Below are 25,403 nucleotides of genomic sequence, written 5' to 3' on the forward strand. Positions count from 1 at the left end.
ACACTAATTAGAACAGGTAACACTGATTAGAACAGGTTAAGTAGAACAGGTAACACTAATTAGATCAGGCAACACACTAATTAGATCAGACAACACTAATTAGAACAGGTAACACTAATTAGGACAGGTAGCACTAATCAGATCAGGTAACACTAATTAAAACAGGTAACACTAATTAAAACAGTTAACATACTAATTAGAACAGTTACTTACTCTTCGACGGAAAAAAAAAAAAAAACTCCGGCTTAAGCTGTGTTAAAATACTAGAACTGTCCCTACCATGAGAGGGTTAAAACACCTGTATAATAATAAGCACAGGTAAAACGGGTAACGGTGACGCGCTGCATAAAGGTAGGCAAAGTACTATTATGTTACGCCTTTGTATTTCAACGGAACACTATTGTACAGGAGAAAATAAACAGAGGGATGGGACGATGTGGAAACAGTAAGCAGAGAGATGGAGGAGAGGATGAGAGAAGGAAGGAAGGAAGGAAGGAAGGAAGGAAGGGAGGGAGGGAGGGAGGGAGGGAGGGAGGGAGGGAGGGAGGGAGGGAGGGAGGGAGGGAGGGAGGAAGGAAGGAAGGAAGGAAGGAAGGAAGGAAGGATGGAAGGAAGGGAGGGAGGGAGGGAGGACGTAAGAGAGAAGATGAGAGACGTTGAGCAAGTGGAAGAAAAGTACAGAACAGCGAGGCTAGATAACAGGCAGAGAGAGGGGCTGGCTAGGCAGGTTAGCTAGATGTATAGGGGTAAGTAGGTAGGTAGGTGGGTAGGTAAATAGGCAGGCAGGTAGATAGGACAGTAGGTAGATTGATGTGGCGGTAGGCAATCAAGAGGTAAAGGGATGGGGAGGTTGGTAGGTAGGTAGGTAGGCAGATAAGTGAAATAGCAGACACAGGATGGGTTGGTAGGTTGGATGGGTTGGTAGGTAGGTGAGTAGGGAGGTCGATAGGTAGGGAGACTGGTAGGAACAGTAGGTCGGTGAGTGGGAAGGCTAGGTATACACAGGTAGGTAGGTAGGTAGGTAGGTAGGTAGGGGGATGACTGGAACCTTGTGCCAAATAGGGGGTGTCAGGCGTGAAATAATTGTAGGAGCTATCACATAACTCACTCTCAACCATACCTTATACTCTCTCTCTCTCTCTCTCTCTCTCTCTCTCTCTACATATAAGATTTCTCTATTATTACTTCTTAATACTTTTACTGCTTACACTCTTGCATCTTTCCTTGTATCCTCCCTATTCCCTTTCTCCTTTCCTCCCTCTCACTTCGCTACTCTCCAATAATCATCTCTCATCTCCTTTCCCTTCCTCTCCTCTCCTCTTTCCTCTCCTCTCCTTTCTTTCTTTCTTCCCTCAATCTCCTCGCTCACTCTCCTTCTTACTTCTCTTTTCTATTCGCCTTCCCTTCCTTTCATTCCTCTTCTGTTTTTCTCCTTTAATTCCTTTCCCTCCCCTCCATTACCTTCCCTTCCCGTCCATTTATTCTCCTCCTCTCTCCTTCCATTCTCTCTTCTCCTTTCATCACCTCTGTCCCCCTTCTTTTCATTTCCTTCTCCCCATCTCCCCTCCCTTCCCCCTCCCCCAAAGTGAAAGCGTTCGTGACAATCCGCCATGAATCCGAACCAGGCCGAGGCGTGCGGATAAACAAAAGACAACCGTGCACATACATATACACCCCCTCCTCCCCCCTCCCCAATCCCCTCCTCTATTCACAACACTCCCCCCATTTCTACACTACTCTAATACCTCCACATCCCCTCCCCTTCCCCTTCCCCCTCCTCTGTTCCACTCCTCCCCCCAAATCCCCCCACTTCATCCCCCCCTTCAGTTTATACCACACACCCCTCCCCCCTCCCTACCTAGAATTCTCATTGTACTGTTCGCACGAGTCTACTGGCTTCCCTTCCCCTATTCGCACGGCCCTCCTATTACCATCCTTTATAATTGGGATGGAATGGAATAGGGTGGTTTGATTAGGTTAGTGTGTGTGTGTGTGTGTGTGTGTGTGTGTGTGTGTGTGTGTGTGTGTGTGTGTGTGTGTGTGTGTGTGTGTGTTATAATGTATGTGCTCTCTCTCTCTCACGAAACCACTCCCCTCTTGTGAATAACGATATGTTTTATGGAATTTATGGCGAATTAAAGTTTGGTCTGAGAGAGAGAGAGAGAGAGAGAGAGAGAGAGAGAGAGAGAGAGAGAGAGAGAGAGAGAGAGAGAGTCATTTTCCGCCATTTACCAATTACCATAAAAAGTTAAACATTATTCCATCCACCTACGTTAATCTTATATTTATTCTATTAATAAAGATCCTTTTTTCTTTTTCTTTTTAATTTTACTTTGAACAGCATTTTTTTTTACTTCGAAAATTTTCAAGACGTTTATTATATATTTCTTATTCTTTTCACTCATCTTCCTCCCCTTTTTCCTCCTCCTGCTCCTCCTCCTCCTCCTCCTCCACCTCTTTTTCCTCCTCCTGCTCCTCCTGCTCCTCCTCCTCCACCTCTTTTTCCTCCTCCTGCTCCTCCTGCTCCTCCTCCTCGTCATCATCATCATCATCATCATCATCATCATCATCATCATCATCATCATCATCAAGTTTTATAAACGCATTTCTCTTTCATCCCTTAATTTACACATTCTTCGTCTCTTTATGCTCTTCCTTCCTTCTACTCTCTCTCTCTCTCTCTGTCTCTCTCTCTCTCACCCCTACACAATACACCCTGATCGTTTCATTTCCTGCCCTGTCTAGCCTACACCCATACACTCCATCCTCTTTCTATTTTCATTTGTACCTGTGGAAGATGTTTTTATGCTCTCTCTCTCTCTCTCTCTCTCTCTCTCTCTCTCTCTCTCTCTCTCTCTCTCATCCTTCTTTCATCTCTATTTCATTTTTATATTCCAGTCTCTTGCCAATTTTGTCATCTCTGTCTTCTCCCTCTCCTCCCTTCTTCGTTTCATTCTCCCTTCCCTTTTACATTCAGTCTTTCTCTTTCCTGTTTCATCTTTCTCATATTCCTCCCTCGCTCTCGCTACACTTTATATTTCCATTTCCTCTCCCTTTATGTCTTCTTCCCTATTCTTTTCTTCAATATTATTTCTCTCTTCTTTACTGATCTTACTCATTTTCCTCCCCTTCTCCCTCTTCACTTTATATTACCTTTTTCTTTCCTTACTCTCCTCTACTCCTTTTCTTCATCATTCTTCTCTTCCTATCACCATCACCCTCATTCTTTTACTTTCCATACTTCTTAATACACCGCTTCCCCCTTTACTTTCTTCCATTTTCCCCTTCTTCCCCCTTTCTCCTTCCTTCCACATAACTCCTCCCTTCTCCCTTTTTTTCAATCTATTTTAATAAAGCTCTCTCCCTTTCAAAATGCACTCTTTATTTTTTTTTACTCATATTTTTTTTCCTTTTATTTCCTTGGCACTTTATTTTTCATTTTTTTCAATTTTTGGTGAAGGAGGGGAGGAGGAGGAGAGTTATTGGTTTTGTGAGAGAGAGAGAGAGAGAGAGAGAGAGAGAGTGAGAGAGAGAGAGAGAACGATATTTTCTTTATTTCTCCCTACCAAGAGACGATATTCCCAGCTCAGGACATGTCCCTCGTTGTGAAAGGGTTACATTCTCTCTCTCTCTCTCTCTCTCTCTCTCTGAATGGATGAAGTTGTTTATTTCTCAGCCTGATATTGAAGGGGAAGGGAATTATAGGTCCAGTCTCTCTCTCTCTCTCTCTCTCTCTCTCTCTTTCACACACACACACACACACACACACACACACACACACACACACACTAGGGAAAAACCACAGGGTACGCTCACAGACCATGCAATTGCGACGCAGAAAAAGAAAACGGAAGGTGTGAAAAAGAAATAATAATGACCCACCTACCACCATCTACCTACCACAACTACCACCATCCTATCTACCACAACTACCACCATCCTATCTACCACAACTACCACCATCCTATCTACCACAATCACCATCCTATCTACCACAACTACCACCATCCTATCTACCACAATCAACCACAATCACCATCCTATCTACCACAATCAACCACTATCATCAACCTATCTACCACAATCAACCACCATCTTCCTATCTACCACAACCACCACCATCCTATCTACCACAATCAACCACCACCATCTTCCTATCTACCACAATCACCATCATCCTATCTACCACAACCACCACCATCCTATCTACCACAATCAAACCACCACCACCATCCTACCTACCACAATCACCATCATCACCATCCTATCTACCACAATCAACCACTGTCACTAACCACAACAACAATTATTACTACCAATATCACTACTATCACTACTACTCCAACAACTATCACTACTCGTTTTGCGTTCACCTGATGTAACTATGCCACTCTCCCAACGTAAATCTCCTTGGTTACTAGTCAAAGCTCCCTAACACCTCTTCCTTAGCGATTTATTTTTGGATATGGCTGGTTCATACCCTTCTGCACGTTACTTATGCAGAGTATGGCGATGGTGGAAGGATTATGTAACACCGAAGAGGACAGTTAGGTGTAATAAACAAAATAAATCGCTTAGGAAAAGGTGTTACGGAGCTTCCTTAAACGATGGGAATACAGGACCATAACTACCATAACGACCACATCATCACAATGGAAGCTACCACTCTCTGCTACCATACCATCATCTTAACCACAACTACCACAACCACTACTACCACACCACCACCACAATACCTCTTTTCATCGTCATAGCGTTAAGACTACCATAAAGCCACCACAACTGCCACTACCACAACTACCACAACCACCATAAAACACACAACAACCCCATCACAACTACCTACCACACAGACCACAACCACCACACCTCCCACTCCCTACAACCACAATCACCATACACACCACAACCACCACTCTTCAACCACAACTACCACAACTACCACAAAACCAGAAGTCAGTCAAGAGGGAAACCAACCAGTGTATCTCCAGGTGCCGCCCTTACAAGAAGCACTGCCGCATACACCACGCAAAAACACACATCATACATACACGCAAAAACACACACCATACACGCACGCAAAAACGCACACCATACATACACGCAAAAACGCACACCATACATACACGCAAAAACACACACCATACATACACGCAAAAACACACCATACATACACGCAAAAACACACCATACAAGCACGCAAAAACACACACCATACATACACGCAAAAACATACACCATACATACACGCAAAAAATACACCATACACGCACGCAAAAACACACACCATACATACACGCAAAAACACACACCATACAAGCACGCAAAAACACACACCATACATGCACGCAAAAACATACACGATACACGCACGCAAAAACACACACCATACATGCACGCAAAAACACACACCATACATACACGCAAAAACGCACACCATACATACACGCAAAAACACACACCATACAAGCACTCAAAATCACACACCATCCATACACGCGAAAATACGAGATACAAGACTCTGGAAGAATACAACAGGGAAATACAAAATAACAGAGGCGATGGAACTGGGGAGAGAATACAAGAATACAATACACTCCCTCATACACCAAGCAAAATATACATCTACAAAACATACATAATACAGCCTATACAACTATAGTAGGGTAGAGTACAACATACAATATTATACAGAGGAATGTAAGTGATATAATAAGTAGGGAAATATAACATGAAATGCTATCTTAATCTATGGCCAAATATACACCATCGTCATTACCATCATCATCATCATCAATTATCATCATTATCATCTTCATCATTCACACCTTTTTATTACATAGGAAATATTGGTTGACTTAGTACATGAAGAGAGAGAGAGAGAGAGAGAGAGAGAGAGAGAGAGGGAGTGTGTGTGTGTGTGTGTGTGTGTGTGTGTGTGTGTGTGTGTGTGTGTGTGTGTGTGTGTGTGTGTGTGTGTGTGTGTGTGTGTGTGTGTACTGTGAATATACATAAGCTGTAATATACGCCACAATACAGTACACGGTGTATCCACCCCACAAAACAAACACACACACACACACACACACACACACACACACACACACACACACACACACACACACACACACACACACACACCGCACATCATTCACATTTTCACTTTACCATGCACAGCAAACCACATTTCTCTCTCTCTCTCTCTCTGCCTAACTACCTACCTACCTATATTTATCTGTCTTCCTATCACACACACAAGCATCAGTCTCTCTCTCTCTCTCTCTCTCTCTCTCTCTCTCTCTCTCTCTCTCTCTCACACACACACACACACACACACACACACACACACACACACACACACACACAGTAGCCACAGACAATCGGATCGTCGCTACCACCTCTTCACAATTACTCTCTTCCTGTCCTACCTCATCCCACCTGCATCCTACCCCTCCTCCTCCTCTCCTAGTCTGTCTCTCTTCCTCTCTCTCCCTCTCTCTTCTTGCTCACTTTCTCCGTTAATTTGTCTGTCTATCTATCTATCTATCTATCTATGTGTCAATCTGTCTGTCTGTCTCTCTATAACCATCGTTTATTGTCAAATGTTTAAATCTCTTTACCTGTTTATTGCCACATTTTAACGTTGCTTTAGGTGAAGGATATTCTCTCTCTCTCTCTCTCTCTCTCTCTCCCTTATCGCCTACTTATCTGCTTAAATCTCCCTCTCTCCCTACTTCCCTCTCATCGCTTCCTCCCCCCTCCCCCCTTTCCTCTTCCGGCCAGCTCTCTCTCTCTCTCTCTCTCTCTCTCTCTCTACCTACCTACCTACCTACCTACCTACCTACCTACCTACCTACCTATCTTTATTTATCTTATTTATATGAAATTTCTTCCTTGTTCAATATTCCCTTTTCTTCCTTCACCACTCTCTCTCTCTCTCTCTCGTCAGCCGCCCCAAACAGGCTCTTAAAACACTTCCTGTACACCCACTACCCCTTCTTTCCATATCCCCCTCTCTTTTTCCTGCAGCCATTAGTCTCTCTCTCTCTCTCTCTCTCTCTCTCTCTCTCTCTCTCTCTCTCTCTCTCTCTCTTTACCCACAATATAATACATTCTTTCATTCACTCACTCTTGGCAATTTTATTTTCTTATCCCAAACTCGTACCGCTCTCTCTCCTCTTCTCTTCCTCCCCTCACCCCGTTCCTCTTCCTCTTCCTCTTCCCCTTTCACTTTCTTTTTTTCTCTCACTTTCTATTCATCATATATGGTATCTTCCTCTCTCTTTTTTTTTTAATTATCATTCGTTGATTTTTTCCCCTGTCCCTTGTTCCTCTTCCGTTCCTCTTTATTTCCTTTTATCTCCTCGATTTTTCCTTTTCATCCACCCTTCATCCACTACCTCTATTTTTTTTTTTGTCGTACACAGATCAGCCACATGCAAAAAAAAATAAAATAAAATAAAATAAAATCCCAAAAGACGAAAACAAAAAAACGAGAAACTAGCACCCTGCCCACCTATCCACAAATGAATACAGTAAATAAATAGTTACCTGGTAAATAAAATAACTAGCCATACATATAAAAAAAAAATGAAAAATTCCCAAAAGACCCACACTCCCACACCTAAAAAAAAAAAAAAAAAAATAGATACAACTAAAATAGGTAAATTCAGAAAAAAAAAAAACTCTGGAAAAAGGTCCCCATCTGGCATGTGGGTGTGAAGAGGTGTGTGTGTGTGTGTGTGTGTGTGTGTGTGTGTGTGTGTGTGTGTGTGTGTGTGTGTGTGTGTGTGTGTGTGTGTGTGTGTGAAAATAAATGGGTAACCTCACCTCATTAATTTCCCCCGGGGGTCACAGGGGGGGTCCTTAATGAACTAGGTGAGAGGAAGTGAGGGGAACGACAGGTGGGATTGATGGGAGGATGGGGAAGTGAGGGGAACGACAGGTGGGAGAGATGGGAGGATGGGGAAGTGAGGGGAACGACAGGTGGGACAGATGGGAGGATGGGGAAGACAGGGGAACGCCAGGTGGGATGGATGGGAGGATGGGGAAGTGAGGGGAACGACAAGTGGGACTGATGGGAGGATGGGGAAGTGAGGGGAACGCAGGCGGGAGAGATGGAAGGATAAGGAAGAGAGAGGAACGACAGGTGGAACAGACGGGAGGATGGGGAACGAAGGGAACGACAGGTGGGAGAGATGGGAGGATGGGGAAGTGAGGGGAACGACAGGTGGGAGAGACGGAAGGATGGGGAAGTGAGGGGAACGACAGGTGGGACTGATGGAAGGATAGACAAGTGAGGGGAATGACAAGTAGGACAGATGGAAGGCTGGGTTAGGAGAGGGAAGGCAGGTTAGGTATGGCAAAGCTGATTTAGATAAGGTCAGATGAGGCTGCTGGGTAGGATAGATGGAAGGATGGATTAAGATGGGAAAGGTGGATTGGGTATGGAAGGCTTAAACAAGAAAGGTGAGTTAGGTATGGAAGGGTCAGGTGAGGTGCATTAAAGATAGATCAGGTGAGGCTGCTGGGTTGGGTTAGGTGAGGTTGCTGGGTTGAGTTTGGTACGGTGATAACTGGGTTGGGTTGGGTTGGGTTGGGTTGGGTTGGGTTGGTTTGGTTGGGTGGGGTTAGGTTGGGTTTGGGTGGGTTGGGTTTGGTTGGGTTGGGTTGGACTGGATTGGGTTGGGTTGGGCTGGGCTGGGCTGGGCTGGGCTGGGCTGGGCTGGGCTGGGCTGGATTGACTGGGCTGTGCTGGGTTGGGTGGAACAGGGCAAGGCAGGGCAAGGTAGGGCATGGCAGGGCAGGGCAGGGCTGGATTTGACTGGATTGAGCTGGGTTGGGTTTTTGAGTTGGACTGGGTTGGGTCGGGCTGAAGTGGGATTGTCTGAACTGGGCTGGGTTGGGATAGGTGGTATTATGATTAGTTGAGATGGACTGGCGTGAACTGGTAAGGTCAGATCAAGTTCAGGGTGACAGCAGCTCTTTAATGATACGACTGACAGAGGGGAAATGAGGGGAAGAACAAGTATGCCAGCCGATACGACGGGGAGGGGGAAAAGAAGGGGGCTTAAAGGAAAGGGGAGAAATATGGAGGGAGGGCATAGGATAAAATCAGGACCAATGGGGAAAAGGAAGCTAGGGAAAAAGGGGCACACCTAGGGAACACAAGAGCCTAGGGGAAAAGAAAGCATATCTGGGGAAATTACTGGGGGCCTAGGGAAAGAAGGGGAGCAAATCTGGTGAAAATACAGAGGGACTTGTAGGGGGAGAAAGGCCAGATTTAGGGGAGAATACAAGGGGCTTAGGGGAAAATCAGGGGTTGGGAGGGGGAAGAAAAGGTCCCGGGGGGGGAGGGAGAATCACCCCTACGTCAATATCTCGTAAAATAACATATTAAGGGAGTTACAGCCGCCACAGTCGTAATGGTTGTCGTAAATGCTGTTGTGGTAGTTGTGGTAGGCTTGGTGGTGGTTGTGTGGTAGTGGTGGTGGCTGAGGTTACAGATGTGGTGGCTGTGTGGTAGTATAACGTTGTGGTAGGTTTGGTGATGGTGGTGGTTGTGTGGTAGTGGTGGAGGTTGTGGTTAAAGATGTAGGAGTTGTAATGGTAGTGATAAGTGTGGCAGTTGTGGTAGGCTTGGTTATGGTGGTTGTGGTTGTGGTTATAGCTGTGGTAGTAATAAATGCTGCTGTGGTTGAGGTGGTGTGGTTGTGGTTGTAGTTACGGTGGTGGCTGGCGATATGGTAGGGGTAATATTCATAACTGTGATGGTGGTAGTAGTGGTTGTGGTTGTAGTGGTTGTGGTTGTAGTGGTAGTGGCAGGAGAGATAATGATGGTACTTTTAATAGGGGTAATGGCTGTAGTGGTAGTTGCTGGTAATAGTTGTAGCTCTAGCAGTGATTGCGTACTAGTGATTATGGTACCAATGGTAGTTATGATGGTAGCTGTGGTAGTGGTAATAGTAGTTGTGGAAGTAATGTTGGTTGTTGTGGTAGTATCATATGACAGAGTGGTGGTTGTTGTGGTAGACATGATGGTAGTCGTGGTAGTTATGGTCGCAGTCGTACCAGTATAAGATAATAGGAAGGTAGTAGTTGTGGTAATGTTGGTAGTCGTGGTAGTTATGCTGGTAGTCGTAGTAGCAGAAGATAACAGGATGGTGGTGACTGTGGTAGTTATGTTGGTGGTGGTTGTACTAGTAGTCGTGGTAGTGTGGGATGAGACGATGGTGGTGATGGTGGTAGTTGTGGTAGTACTGTTGGTAGTAACGGCAGTAGGAGAGAGAAGATGGTAGTGGTTGTGCTGGTAGTAGTGGTAGGGTGAGATGAGAAGATGGTGGTTGCGATGGTGTTTGTGGTACTATGGGTGGTGGTGGTGGTGGTGGTGGTGGTGGTGGTGGTGGTGGTGGTGGTGGTGGTGGTGGTGGTGGTGGTGGTGGTGGTGGTGGTGGGGGTGATGATGATGATGATTGATGATGATGATGATGATGATGATGATGGTGGTGGTGGTGGTGGTGGTGGTGGTGGTGGTGGTGGTGGTGGTGGTGGTGGTGGTGATGATGATGATGATTGATGATGATGATGATGATGATGATGATGATGGTGGTGGTGGTGGTGGTGGTGGTGCAATCATAACAGCACCACCCATCGCATTCAGCAATACTCCATAAAAGTATTGATAGTATTAGTAGTGATTGGAACGCTCTCTTCTTCGACTCACTTCATTCCTTCTCTTTACACTTTTCCTTCCTCTCCTTTCCGCTTCTACCTTTTCTTCCCTTCCCTTTTCATGTCTTCATCTCTTTCCTTCCCATCTTCTCCCTCCTTCCTTCTATCCTTGCCTTTCGTTATATCTTCTTTTTCTTTTCTTTCTTTCTTCCTCTCCTTCCTTTCCCAGTCTCTTCTACTTCCTCCTTCCCTTCCCTACTATCACACCCTTCTCTTCTTTCCTTCCTTGTCCTTATTTTCCTAGCTCCTTCTCCCTTTCCCCTCTTTCTCTCTTGTCTTCTCCCTTCCCCTTCTTCCTTTCCATTCCCTTCTCCCCTCACCTCTTTCCTTTTACCCTCTTTTTCTCTCTCTTCTCCCTTCCCTTCTCTTTCCCTTCTTCCCTCATCTCTTTCCTTTTACCCTCTTTCTCTCCCCTCTACTCCCTTCCCTATCCCTTCATCCCTTAAGTTATCTTCTCCCCTCATCTTCCCTTCCTCATTTCTATGCATCTTTCCTTCCCTATCCACCCATTCATCTACAAACAGTCCTATTAATTCATCTCTCCCTTTCCTTCCCCCTTTTCCCCCTCTTCCTCCTTTCCATACGGCTCTCACTCCCCTCTCTTTCCCCTCCTTCACGTCCCTCTTCCCTCACCCCCTCCCTCAGTTCTTCCTTCCCTTTTCTTTTCCATTTTTTTTTCTCCCATTTCTTCCCTCCTCTTTCCCCTCTTTTTCTCACTTCCCTCCTCTCATCTTCTCCTCCTCTCTTCCTCCTCCTATGCCTCGTCTATTTTTCTTTTTCATTTCCCTCCCCTCCTCCTCTCTTCCCATTTATATTTCTTCCTCTTAATTTCCACATTCCCACTTTTTTTACCCTTACATTCTCTCTCTCTCTCTCTCTCTCTCTCTCTCTCTCTCTCACTCACTCACACACACACACACACACACACACACACACACACACACACACACACACACACACACACACTTTCTAAACTCTTTTCGTTTTTTTCACGTCTTCTTCCCTCTCTTTCTCTTATCTTTCCCTCCTCTCCTTCTCTCCCTCTCCTACCCTTTCCTTCCTCTCCTTCCTTTCCTCCTCCTCTCCTTCTTTTCCTCTTTTTCGTTAATTCCCTTCCCTTACCCCTCTTTCCCCATCTTTCCCTCTGCCTTTTTCTCCCTTTCCCACGCCCTGTTCCCCATCCTCCCCCAACTTTTCCCCTCTCATCTCAGTTTCCCCACTCCCCATTTCCCTCCCCTCACCTCTCCCCATTCTTCTCCCCTCATCTCTCCCCACTCTCCTTCCCTTTCATCTCCCCAGTCTCCTCCCCTCACCTCTCCCCATTCTCCTCCCCTCTCATCTCCCCTCACCTCTCCCCATTCTCCTCCCCTCTCATCTCCCCTCACCTCTCCCCATTCTCCTCCTCTCATCCCCTCATTCTCCTCCCCTCACATCTCCCCATTTCCCTCCCCTCTCATCTCATCTCCCCTCATTCCCATACACCAGATACCATAGTCATTGCCAACACTATAACGACCGACCCCAAAAGGACCAATATGTGCAGTTTGCTTTACTCTGTATCCCTTTGTATTTTTATCTCCTCTCTCTCTCTCTCTCTCTCTCTCTCTCTCTCTCTCTCTCTCTCCCCTTCCTTTTCCTGTCTCTCAGTTTCTCTTGTCTCTCTCTTTCCCCTTCTCTATTCACTCTCTGTCCCCTCCTGTCCCTCCCCTTTCCCTCCTCTTCTCTTCTGTTTCCTCACCTTCCTTCCCCTCTCCCCTTCCTCCCTCTCTCTTCCTCTTGCCCTTCTCCCCTTCCCTCCTCCCATCTCTTCCCAACCTCTTCTCTGCCCCATCCCTACTCTCCCCTTTCTTCCCCACTCCATCTCCCCCCATCCCCCATACCTCTTTCCCTCTTCCCTCTCCTCTATTTCCCATTTCCCCTCTTTCCCCCTCCCTCTCCCCTCTTCCCATCTCCTCTCTCTTTCCCTCTCCTCTCTTCCCCTACTCTCCTCTGTCTCCTCCTCTCCCCTCTCACTCATGCCCTCCTCTCCCCATCCCCTCCTTCCCCTCTCCCTTTCCCCTCACCTTTTCCCCTTCTGTGTGTTAATCTGGATTCTAATTGGTCCAGAGGGAGGACGTAAAAGTTGATTGGTTGGTGGACAGGGAGACACGAGGGGAAAGATGGGGAGATGAGGGGAAAGATGGGGAAAGATGGGGAGATGAGGGGAAAGATGGGGAAAGATGGGACACTGAGGGGAATATGAGACAGGGAATGGAAGATGGGGAAGTGATGGGATATATGGGGTGAGGGGAAAATGGGCAGAGAGAAAGATGGAGTAATGAGGGGAAAACTGGATGTGAGAGGAATTATGAAGTGAGGGGAAAGATGGGGAAAGATGGGACACTGAGGGGAATATGAGACAGGGAGGGAAAGATGGGAAAGGGAGGCAAAAGATGAGATGAGGGGAAAGATGGGGTGGTGAGGGGAGGTGGAGAGGTGATGAGAAAGATGGGAAGGTGAGGGGAAAGATGGGAAGGTGAGGGGAAAATGAAAAGGATAGGGGAAAGATAGGAAGGCGAGGGGAAAATGGGAAGGTGAGGGGAAAGATGGGGTAGTGAAGGGACAAATGAGGAGGTGAGGGGAAAGATGGGGTAGCGAGGGGACAAATGAGGAGGTAAGGGGAAAGATGGGAAGGCGAGGGGAAAATGGGAAGGTGATGGGAAAGATGGGACAGAGGGAAAGACGGGGAAGGGGAAAAATGCAGGAAAGGAGAGATGGGAAAGTGAGGGGAAAGCTAGAGACGTGAGGGGAAAATGGGGATGTGAAGGGAAAGATATGGGGATGAGAGGAAAGACGGGGAAGTGAGGGGAAAGATGAAGGGGAAAGACGGGAATCTGCTGGGAAAAATGGGGAAGAGGGGAATGATGAATGAAAAACACATGAGGAGAAATGGGGAGATGAAGAGGAAGGTGAGTGAGTGAGGGGAAAGAAAAGGGGATGAATGGGTCTCTGAGGGGAGGAGATGAGATACACAGAGGGGAAGAGGATGGGTGTCTATCTATTTCCTGATTTATTCTCTCTCTCTCTCTCTCTCTCTCTCGCTGTCCATTAGCTCAAAAGTATTCGCCCGTCTGATCCTCTTCTCTATGACTCTCCCTTATCCTCTCTCTCTCTCTCTCTCTCTCTCTCTCTCTCTCTCATATAACAAACAAGTAAAGATAACAGACTAACTAAAATCCTCTATCGTCAGCACAGAGAGAGAGAGAGAGAGAGAGAGAGAGAGATGCGTTATGCGTTCGTTGTGTGCGTTGTCACTGCGTAATCGTCCGCATGACGCATTGATCTGACGCACTGCGGGTGGGGGGAGGAGATAAATGGAGAGAGAGAGAGAGAGAGAGAGAGAGAGAGAGAGAGAGAGAGAGAATCAAGTCCAGCAAAGAATAATTATACCTGAGACAACATAGATAAATACATAAACAAGAAGGCCCTAATAATAATAATAATAATAATAATAATAATAATAATAATAATAATAATAATAATAATAATAATAATCATAACAATAACAATAATAATAATAATAACAATAATAATGTTTCCCCTTTACTACAAGATCAACAGCTGAATAAAATCGTCTGGAGGGAAAGAAAATAAAGGTGTAAAAACGAAAAATAAAAATCCAATAAAAAGAGTAAGAAAAAATTAAATACAAATCATATTGAGAGTGTTGGTGATCATTTTTTTCTCTTACTGTTAAAAGATTCCTCACACACACACACACACACACACACACACACACACACACACACACACCACACACGTACACCTGTGCTAATTAGGGCGACTCAGGCAGGTGTTCTTTTGTTGTAGTGTGTGTGTGTGTGTGTGTGTGTGTGTGTGTGTGTGTGTGTGTGTGTGTGTGTGTGAGTGAGAGAGAGAGAGAGAGAGAGAGAGAGAGAGAGAGAGAGATTTAATTAGGACACAGGTAAGTTCATAATCCCTGATGTGTGTGTGTGTGTGTGTGTGTGTGTGTGTGTGTGTGTGTGTGTGTGTGTGTGTGTGTGTGTGTGTGTGTGTGTGTGTGTGTGTGTGTGAGAGAGAGAGAGAGAGAAGAAACGTGAGAGAGAGAGAGAGAGAGAGAGGAGAGAAAGCTTTAATCAGAACACAGGTGAGTTGATTTTCCCAGGTAAGAACAAAGGTAAAGACACTCAGTTAGCAAATAAAGATATATGGATTATTTTTTTCTTTATTCTTGCTATCTCCGGACGATTTTATTCAGCTTAGCAGAGGTTAATCCTACTAGTGGGGATTTTATAGGGATTTAATTTACCTGTTCAATAATAGGTGAGGAAAATGAGGTAGGAATGGTGGTGGTGGTGGTGGTGGTGGTGGTGGTGGTGGTGGTGGTGATGATGATGATGATGATGATGATGATGATGATGATGGGTTAAATATGGTCCTAATTAAGCTATCCACTATCAGGAAGGAAATACAGGTAGGGATGATGAAGGTGTTGATGATGATGATGATGATGATGATGATGATGATGATGATAATGATGACGACGATGATGATAAATAGTAATAACATACCAAGTAACACCAAAGTAATTCAAGTAACAGCCCTCAGAACAGCCAGTAACACCTCAGCACACGAACGTAAATCCAGAGTAACACCACGTAACATTAAAGTAACATTTTAACATTACAGTAACATTCCAACATTCTCTTGAGTAAGGGAATGGAGTGTTTCCTTTCCTGACCTTTTGTATTGTAATTGGGGAGGAAGGAGAGGAGGGAAAAGGGAGGGACGGGGAAGAAGGGAGGGGGAAGGGGGCAAGAAGGGAGGTAGGGAGAGGAAGGAAGTGGGAAGGTGGCACGAAGGGAGGGAGGGGGAGGAAGAAGGGAGGGAAAGAGGAAGTACAAAGGCAAGTACGAGTGGAGGTAGACAAGAAGATAGGGAGATGGGAAGGGAAGGAGAGAAAGCGAGAAGGACGGAAGGACAGGGGTAGGGAAAGAAGGAAAAAGGGAATGGATGGATGGTTGGATAGGGAGAGAAATGGATGAGGAAAGGAAAAGAGCAAGAGGGTAGGAAGAAAGGTGAAAGATTATATAAAGATGTAAGGAAAGGTGAATGAAGAAAGGCAGGTTTGTAAGCAGGTAGGCAGGTAAGCAGGTGGAAACAGACAGGCAGATGGAGGTAGGTTGGTTGGTTGGTAGGTAGGTAGGTAGGTAGGTAGGTAGGTAGGTCGGTAGGCAGGATGAAAGGAAGGGAAGTGAGAGGAGGAGGAGATGGAACGTGACGTAGGAAGAAAAGGAAGTGAAGAAATGAGACATAAACACACACACACACACACACACACACACACACACACACACACACACACACAGACAGCAGGAAAAGGTTAAAGAGTGCAATATTAACGACACTACAGCTGCCTTTAAAGGTCACTACAACTGCAGTCTCCATTCTTAACTTCCCCTTCATTCATCTATCTATCAATCAATCTATCTATCTGCAAAATTCTAACCATACAATACCCTCAACCTATACCTATCTATCTATCTAACCTTTCTATAACTGCTTTAACAGATACACCACACCAAGTATCCACCTATATAATCTATCTATCTATCTATCAATCTCTCTATCTATCTATCTATCTATCTACACCTGTCAATATCTTTTTATCTATCTACAGCAATCTATCTTCATCTCTATTTCAATGTCAGCACCAATTCATATAGTTTTCCATATATCTTTTACAATTCATTTACCTAATTTATTCCTGTATTCAAATCAAAGGTATAGAGTAGACAGTCCGATCCTTGAGTTCCAACACTATTCCTGCGCGCAACTGATGGCGTCTCACTTCCACATTACACCACATGGGCACCAATACTAACCGTCCATACTGAATACCGAGTAGGATTGCCTCATTCAGGATTGGTGTGGACTCTCTCTCTCTCTCTCAAACACCCACACACGACTTACATAACCACCTACACAAAATCAATCTCTCTCTCTCTCTCTCTCTCTCTCTCTCTCTCTCTAACACAGCCATCTAAACAACCAATCACCACAATTATAACTTACACCACAATAACTGAAGAAAAACATCGCACTCAACCAAAGCAAAATTAAAGACAGACCGTGGGATAAATTACTTAGTTATTTATTAGTTATTGTTATTTGTTATTGCAGATCATGATAATTTATATATCTTTTTTAATCTATGCGAATTTTATCAATGAGGAGTATATATAATTGTGTGTTTATGAAAATATAATTAAAAATTGCATAAATATATAAAGCCACTCAACTTGGAAAAGAGCAAAAATCATCCAAAGAATAATCTCTTAATTCATGGCCAAAGCACACGGATTATCAGCAAGGTCAGCTAACCATTTTAAAATCGATAGCAAAATTATATGGTCATCACCTACCTACAATAAAAATAATAATAATAATAATAATAATAATAATAATAATAATAGAACTAAGGACAAAAATACACATTAAATTCTTAAATTTATATACCGTTAATATGTACAGTACCAAATATCAGTACCGGTTGGAATAATCGAGAAAGAACATCCTTTCATAATCACGAATTATTTGCACATATAAACAAAACACCAAGGAGATAATCTATGCCATCTCTCCCTTCAGTATCTCTCTGCAATCACCCAACATAATCTACATATTAGGTCAACGTATACTAAATCCAGTTAACGTGGTAGGATCAACTCTGGCTTAACCTAATCAAATTTACCCTGATCTAGCCTTAAAATCTAACCTAATATGACCTGACAACCTAATTCAAAGTAATCTAACAATCTATCCTATCCTAACCTAACTTAACCTATCCCAACCCAGCGTAACCCAACCTAACCTAACCTAACCTACCTGTAACGCAACCTAACCCTACGTAAACTACCTAACTTAGAACTGGCCTAACTTCTCATTACACCTGATCTCTCCTGGTTAAACTTACCCTACCGAGCCACTTACCTACCTATCCATCAAGTCATTAGCGACCTACCTACCTACCTACCTCCACAGCTACCCTACCAACCCATTCACCTACCTACCCATCAACCTATTTATCTACCTAACTACACTCACCTACCTACCTACCTATCTACCTACCTATCCACCAACCAACCAACTTATCAGCCTACCTATCCTCTCTTCCCACCTATCTACCTACGTACCTACCTATCCTCTCTTCCTACTTACCCACCTGCCTACCTACCTACCTACCCAATTACTATAAGCAACTGGAGTGGAAAAAACATCACAGGAACGACCCAATTGGAAGCCATCGAAAACTGCCAATTTACTGCTACCTGTGTTTTACCTACTTATTATCTTTTTATATTATACTCATTTACCTTTTTATTTACCTGTGTGACCTGCGATATTGAAAACTTAATTTATTTTTTTCCAATAACTATCTCTATCAATATCTAGTTTCCTCTTTATTAATATGAGGTAAAAAAAAAAAATAATATACACACTCCCTTACTTACTTTATTTATTATATTGAGAACTGGTCTTCATTATCAAATATTTATTACGTGTGTCCCTCATTTTAATAAAGAATAAATAAAAAAATAAAGTATGAGTGCACTGATGTCATATTCTTGGCATTTTTTGAAGCAAGTAAAAGTTAATGAGAAAAATACAATAATCTTTTCATCCATCAATCTACCTATTTATCCAGCTAAATGATAGACTAATCCACCAATCATCCATCCACCCAAACAACAATCCATCCACCCAACTCATCCATCTATCCAGGCATCCAGCCACAGTCAACTAACCATCCATCTACCCATCCAACAATCCCCACCCAACCATCCAAACATCCACACAGTCAACCAACCATCTATCCATCCACACATCCAACAGTCTTCCACCCAGACCGTCCAACCAACCAACCAACCATCTATCCATCCATCTAACTACCCACTCAGTCAACCAACCATCTATCCATCCACACATCCAACAGTCTTTCCACCCGATCATCCAACAAACCAACCATCTATCCATCCATCTAACTATCCACTCAGTCAACCAACCATCTATCCATTCACACATCCAACAGTCTTTCCATCCACATCATCCAACCAACCAGCCAACTAACCATCTATCCATCCATCTAACTATCCACTCAGTCAACCAACCACCCATACATCCACCACCCCAGTCATCAAAATCATCCATCCACCTAAACAACCAATCATCCAACCACCCAACTACCACCCACCCGACTCATCCACCCACCACCCAACCATCCGCCTCAACCATCCAAAAAGTGTGAAAAAAAAAAAATGTCACTTTTAATATAATTCTTCCTTTTCCTCTCTCACAGGAAAATTAGAGAGAGACCGCCTCGAAATTTCTCCAGCCTTGATTTTTCTTTTCTCTAAAAATTTTTGGGCTAATTGCTCCAACTTTTATCTTTTTTTTTATTTTTTTTCTTCACTGGAACAATATATATGATTTTTTTTCTTATACTATTTTCTATTTCTCATTTAACATTTTTTTCTTTTCTTACTGTGTTTTTTTCTTGATTCTCTTCTTTCATATTTTTTTTTTTGTTATTTAAGCTAGTCACGAAGAAGTGTCATGGAAACAGTGATAGTAGAGCCATAGTACTGCCTTATTCTGCCACTGAGCTTTGGAAAATAAGCTGCAAAAGGACGAAAAACTGGGCCAAGTTAAGGTGAATGAGCTATAGGGTATAATGAAGTATATAAAAAATGATACAATAATACAATGATAGATTTTAAGAGGGAAGTTATGCTGCATGCACGAACACACACACACACACACACACACACACACACACACACACACACACACACACACACACACACACACACACACACACACACACACACACACACACACACACACACACACACGCATATTCGGTCTCTCTCTCTCTCTCTCTCTCTCTCTACTTTATTATACTATTTTCCTACCTCACGCAACAGGTAATAGTGTTAAGGTTGAAGGGACAATAAAGTCTGTTTAGTCTATGTATCACGGCAATTCTCTCTCTCTCTCTCTCTCTCTCTCTCTCTCTCTCTCTCTCCCCACTGCTCTTAAAGAACCCTTTGGACAAATATTTAGCCTAAAACTTGTCATTAACTCGCTCTTTTATCTGACCCAATTTCTGTGTACTCTCTCTCTCTCTCTCTCTCTCTCTCTCTCTCTCTCTCTCCATCTATCTTTCCTCGTTCCTATTTTTCATACACTGGCGAACACAAAAAATAGTCCCACCCATTTTCCAAGTCTCTCTCTCTCTCTCTCTCTCTCTCTCTATTACGGCCGCCGCCACAACGACCACTCACTATCACATCTCGCCATTACTACTCCCGTCCAATTCAACCCGGCTCGTCGAATTAAAACGAATTTCTGGGGAGATTGAAGGGGATTTGGGGAGGGGAGGGGAGGGGAGTGGAGGAGAGGGGAGAAAGGGGCAGTGGCACTTTGAAGGAAGGGGAGAGGGATTTGACGATTTTAGGGAAAGGTGGGATGGAAGGTGTTTTAGGGATGTTAGGGGAGGGAAAGGATAGGGTTTTAGGAATTTTTTAAGGGAATGAATGGGGGTTGGGGTGAAGGGGTGGGAGGGAGAGAGGGAGGGGAGTTTGAGGAGAAAAGGTGGGAGGGAGGGGAGGTTGGAGAAAAGGGGGAGGGAGGGGAGTTTGGCGTGAGGGGGTAGAAGGATGCAGGAGGGTTTTAGGAAGAGGGGTGGGAGAGAGAAAGGGAGGGGGGTTTTGGGGAGAGGGGGTGGGAGGGAATGGGGTGTTTAGAGGTAGGAAAAAAAAGGGAGATTTAACCCTTTCAGACCTAAGACGTCTCATTTACGTCTCACGAAGGCCTGATGACCCTCCCTGTGGCGTACCTTTATTGACTTAAGGCGAGAAGAAGAATGTGAAAAAGACGTTCTCGATCGAAGGGGTTAAGGGGGAAAAGGGGGAAATCTAAGGGGATGTAAGGGGAAAAAGGGGAATCTAAGGGGATGTAAGGGGAAAAAGGGGAATCTAAGGGGATGTAAGGGGATATAAGGGGAATCTAAGGGGATGTAAGGGGATATAAGGGGAATCTAAGGGGAAATAAGGGAAATCTAAGGGGATATAAGGGAAAATAAGGAAATCTAAGGGGATATAAGGGGAAAAAGGGGAATCTAGGGGGATGTAAGGGGAAAAAAGGGAAATCTAAGGGGATATAAGGGGAAAAAGGGAATGTGGAGGCATTTAAGAGGAAACAAGGGGAATCTAAAGAAAAACAAGGGGAATCTAGGGGGAATCAAAGGGGATATAAGGGGAATCTAAGGGGATATAAGGGGAAAAAAGGGGACTCTAAGGGGATATAAGGGGAATGTAAGGGGTATATAAGGGGAAAGGGGGAACTCAACCCCTTCCGCACGAGGACTTACCTTACACTTGTTACTATCAGACGATTTTATTCATTTTTTTTAATTATTAGTAGTGAAAGGGTTATTGAAGTCTCTCTCTCTCTCTCTCTCTCTCTCTCTCTCTCTCTCTCTCTCTCCTGAGCTGAATAAAATCGCCTGGAAAGGGCATGAATTAAGTCATCGTACTGAAGGTTGTGGATTGAGAGAGAGAGAGAGAGAGAGAGAGCACCCCAACCAATCACACTCACGGACACAACTGATGGGCAATTAATTTCTTACACAAATATTACGAGACTGAGACTGCTTCCTCTCTCTCTCTCTCTCTCTCTCTCTCTCTCTCTCTCTCTCTCTCTCTCTCCCTTTCTCTCTCTCTCACAGTAACCAATACCACCACCACCATTACCATCAACCACACACCGCTATCACAAGTTCCCTACCACAGCCAAACTCTAGATACCATTCCCACCACCACAGCCACCATAACCTGGCTACCATACCATGTCAACTACCACTATCACCATCAGACTATCACTATCACCACTATTACTATCATCATACCATACCATACACATACCATTACTACCACTACCATATCAAATTACCAAAGACAACTACCACTACTAGGCTTGTCTCATAATTTCCACTACCACACAACCACCACAACTACCACAGTGACCCCCATGAGAGAGGGGAATGCAAGCGTTTTTTGGTAGTGACAGACAGACAGACAGACAGGGAGGAGAGAGAGATGTCCTTTGCTTGTCTGTTCTGTTGTGGTCTCTCTCTCTCTCTCTCTCTCTCTCTCTCTCTCTCTCTCTCTCGACCATTAAATACACTCAAAAGTTTCCCTTCCAAAACTGTTAATACAAATCACACACAACGAAGGGGGCTATTTTGAGAGAGAGAGAGAGAGAGAGAGAGAGAGAGAGAGAGAGAGAGAGAGGATGAGGGGTACAATACATACTCATAAAAAAAACAGTAAGTAGAAAGAGGAAAATATGAGGAAAATATAAAGTACGAACGACAAAAATAGTGGGGAAAAAATGAAAAAAAAAACAAGAGAAAGAAGAGGAAACTCAAAGAAAGAAAGAAAAATAAGAGGAGGAAGAGGAAAATCAAAGAAAAAAGTGAAGGAAGAAAATGAAAGAAAAAAGAGAAGAAAGAGGAAAATCAAAGAAAAAAGAGAAGGAAGTGGAAAATCAAAGAAAAATGAGAACGAAGAGGAAAGTCAAAGAAAAAAGAGAAGGAAGAGGAAAATCAAAGAAAAAAGGAGAAGAAAATCAAAGAAAAAAAAGTTAAGGAAGAGGAAAATCAAAGAAAAAAGAGAAGGAATAGGAAAATCAAAGAAAAAAGAAGAGGAAAATCAAAGAAAAAAAGAGAAGAAAGAGGAAAATCAAAGAAAAAAGAAGAGGAAAATCAAAGAAAAAAGAGAAGGAATAGGAAAATCAAAGAAAAAAGAAGAGGAAAATCAAATAAAAAAAAGAGAAGAAAGAGGAAAATCAAAGAAAAAAGAGAAGGAAGAGGAAAATCAAAGAAAAAAAGAGAAGGAAGAGGAAAATCAAAGAAAAAAGAGAAGGAAGAGGAAAATCAAAGAAAAAAGAGACGGAAGAGGAAAATCAAAGAAAAAAGAGAAGGAAGAGGAAAATCAAAGAAAAAAAGAGAAGGAAGAGGAAAATCAAAGAAAAAAGAGAAGGAAGAGGAAAATCAAAGAAAAAAGAGAAGGAAGAGGAAAATCAAAGAAAAAAAGAGAAGGAAGAGGAAAATCAAAGAAAAAAAGAGAAGGAAGAGGAAAATCAAAGAAAAAAAGAGAAGGAAGAGGAAAATCAAAGAAAAAAGAGAAGGAAGAGGAAAATTTAAAAAAAGAAGGAAGAAAATAAAAGAAAAAAGAGGAAGGGGAAAATCAAAGAAAAATGAGAAGGAAGAAAATCAAAGGAAAAAGAGAAGGAAGAGGAAAATCAAAGAAAAAAGAGAAGGAAGAGGAAAATCAAAGAAAAAAGAGAAGGAAGAGGAAAATCAAAGAAAAAAGAGAAGGAAGAGGAAAATCAAAGAAAAAAGAGAAAGAAGAGGAAAATCAAAGAAAAAAGAGACGGAAGAGGAAAATCAAAGAAAAAAGAGCAGGGAAAATCAAAGAAAAAAGAGAAAAATAAAAAAAGGAAAGAGGAAAATTAAATAAAGATTGGGAAGATGAAAAAAAAAATGTGACAAAATATATGAAATTAATTAGAAGTTTGAGGTTAAATATTTATCCAAGGAATTCTTAAGATTATGTTGAGGAGATGTTTGATGGAGGGTTTGATTGGGAGGAAGGGAGGGAGAGGGGAGGAAAAGAGGAGGGGAGAAGAGGAGAAGGAAGAAGAGGAGAGACAGTGGAAGAGAGGAAAGAGAGGAGTAGAGGAGAGAAATATAGAAGGAAAAAGAGAAACAAGAGGAAGAAGGGGAGACGTATGAAGAGAGAGGGATAGGGGAGGAAGATGACGGAAAAGCGGAAGAAGGTATGGAAGGAGGAAGAAGAGGGGAGGAGTAGAGGGAGATGGAGACGAGGAATGAGATGCTGGGAGGAGGAACACAAGAGACATGAGAGAGAGAGAGAGAGAAGCAAACACTCACACACTTGGTACCGCTACTTCCCACCCTCCCTCCATTCTGCTCTCTCTCTCTCTCTCTCTCTCTCTCTCTCTCTCTCGCTGTCTCTTTCCATTTCACTTTACCCTTCACTCTTTTTCTTTGCTTCCCCCTCCCACCTCCCTCTCTCTCTTCTTGCCCTCCCCTCCCCTTCCCCATCCCTCTCCTCCCTTCCCCTCACCCCCCTTCCCTTCCCTTCCCTTCCAATCCTTCCCCTCCCCTCCCCTCCCCTCCCCCTCTTCGTCCTGGGAAAAGGGGACTCATCAATCACACATAATGCACCACAGGGGGAGGGGAGGAGAGGGAAGGAGGGAGGAAAAGGGAGGGCGAGGAGGGAGGGCGAGAGGAAGTGGGGGGATGCGAAAAGGACAGGACACATGGGAGAAAGGGAGGAAGGTAGGGAGGGGGGAAAGGGAACGAGAGGGAGAAAGGAGGGAAGGGAAGAGGGAGGGGGGTGAAAGGGACACAACAGGACGGAGAGATGGCAGCAAGAGGGAGGGAGGGAGGAAAGGGAGGGAGGGAGGGAAGGAGGGAGAGGTAAGGGAGGGTGAATGAGAACGGTAGATGGAGATAGGGGAAAGAAGCGAGGGAGGGAGATGGAAGGGAGAATGGAAGGAAGGAAAGAGAGGGTGAGATTGAAAAGGAGAGGATAATTGGGAGAGAGAGAGAGAGAGAGAGAGAGAGAGAGAGAGAGAGAGAGAGAGAGAGAGAGAGAGGGATGATGAATGGGAGGGACAGTGGGAGAAAGGGTAAGGTGGGGAGAAGACAGAAAGAAAAGGAGGGCGAGAGGAAAGGGGAAGGAAGGGATGTATGGAATAAGGGAAGGAGGGAGAAGGGAGGGGAGTATTGGAAACTGGGAGGGAGGGAGGGAAGTAAGAAGACACCTGGGAGGGAAGGCGGGAGGGAGGAAACAGTCAGGAGGGTGTGAGAGAGAGAGAGAGAGAGAGAGAGAGAGAGAGAGAGAGAGAGAGAGAGAGAGAATAAAGAACATGGAAGGTAAATACGCATAGAGGTATGTAAATACGAGAAACGAGAGGAAACTGAACGAATCTGTGTGTGTGTGTGTGTGTGTGTGTGTGTGTGTGTGTGTGTGTGTGTGTGGTACAAAAAGGTCATTCTGTTTACACACACACACACACACACACACACACACACACACACACACACACACACACACACACACACACACACTACCTGCTTTCTTTTCTCATTTTTTCCACATCAATCACCCTCCTTCCTTCCATCACAAAACTCTTCCTCATTTCCTCTCTTCTCTCACTTTAAATGCATCTAATTCTCTTTCACACTAATTTTGTGCTCTCTCTCTCTCTCTCTCTCTCTCTCTCTCTCTCTCTCTCTCTCTCTCTCTCCAACTCATACAACATTAAACCAAAAAAAAAAAAAAATCGAAAATATTGGACGAAAAATAATGATCAATATAATTCAAAAATTTTTCAACTCCTTTAGCACGAGTCAATAAAATATCTAAAAAAATGAAAATCCCCATCAATAAAATGACAAATTCCTTCACTAAATAAGAGATGGAATGTGTGTGTGTGTGTGTGTGTGTGTGTGTGTGTGTGTGTGTGAGAGAGAGAGAGAGAGAGAGAGAGAGAGAGAGAGAGAGAGAGACTTC

General features: G+C 43.8%; 1 protein-coding gene across 1 annotated transcript in view; it reads right to left on the reverse strand.

Moving 5' to 3' along the window:
• Positions 1-25,403, reverse strand: part of LOC145402598 (adapter protein unc-53-like) — a 521,800-nt gene that overhangs the window by 70,039 nt on the left and 426,358 nt on the right. The window lies entirely within an intron of this gene.

This window comes from Coenobita brevimanus, chromosome 58 (assembly GCF_032717465.1).
Source record: "Coenobita brevimanus isolate Jiangsu-jjx chromosome 58, ASM3271746v2, whole genome shotgun sequence".
Taxonomy (NCBI): Eukaryota; Metazoa; Arthropoda; class Malacostraca; order Decapoda; family Coenobitidae; genus Coenobita; species Coenobita brevimanus.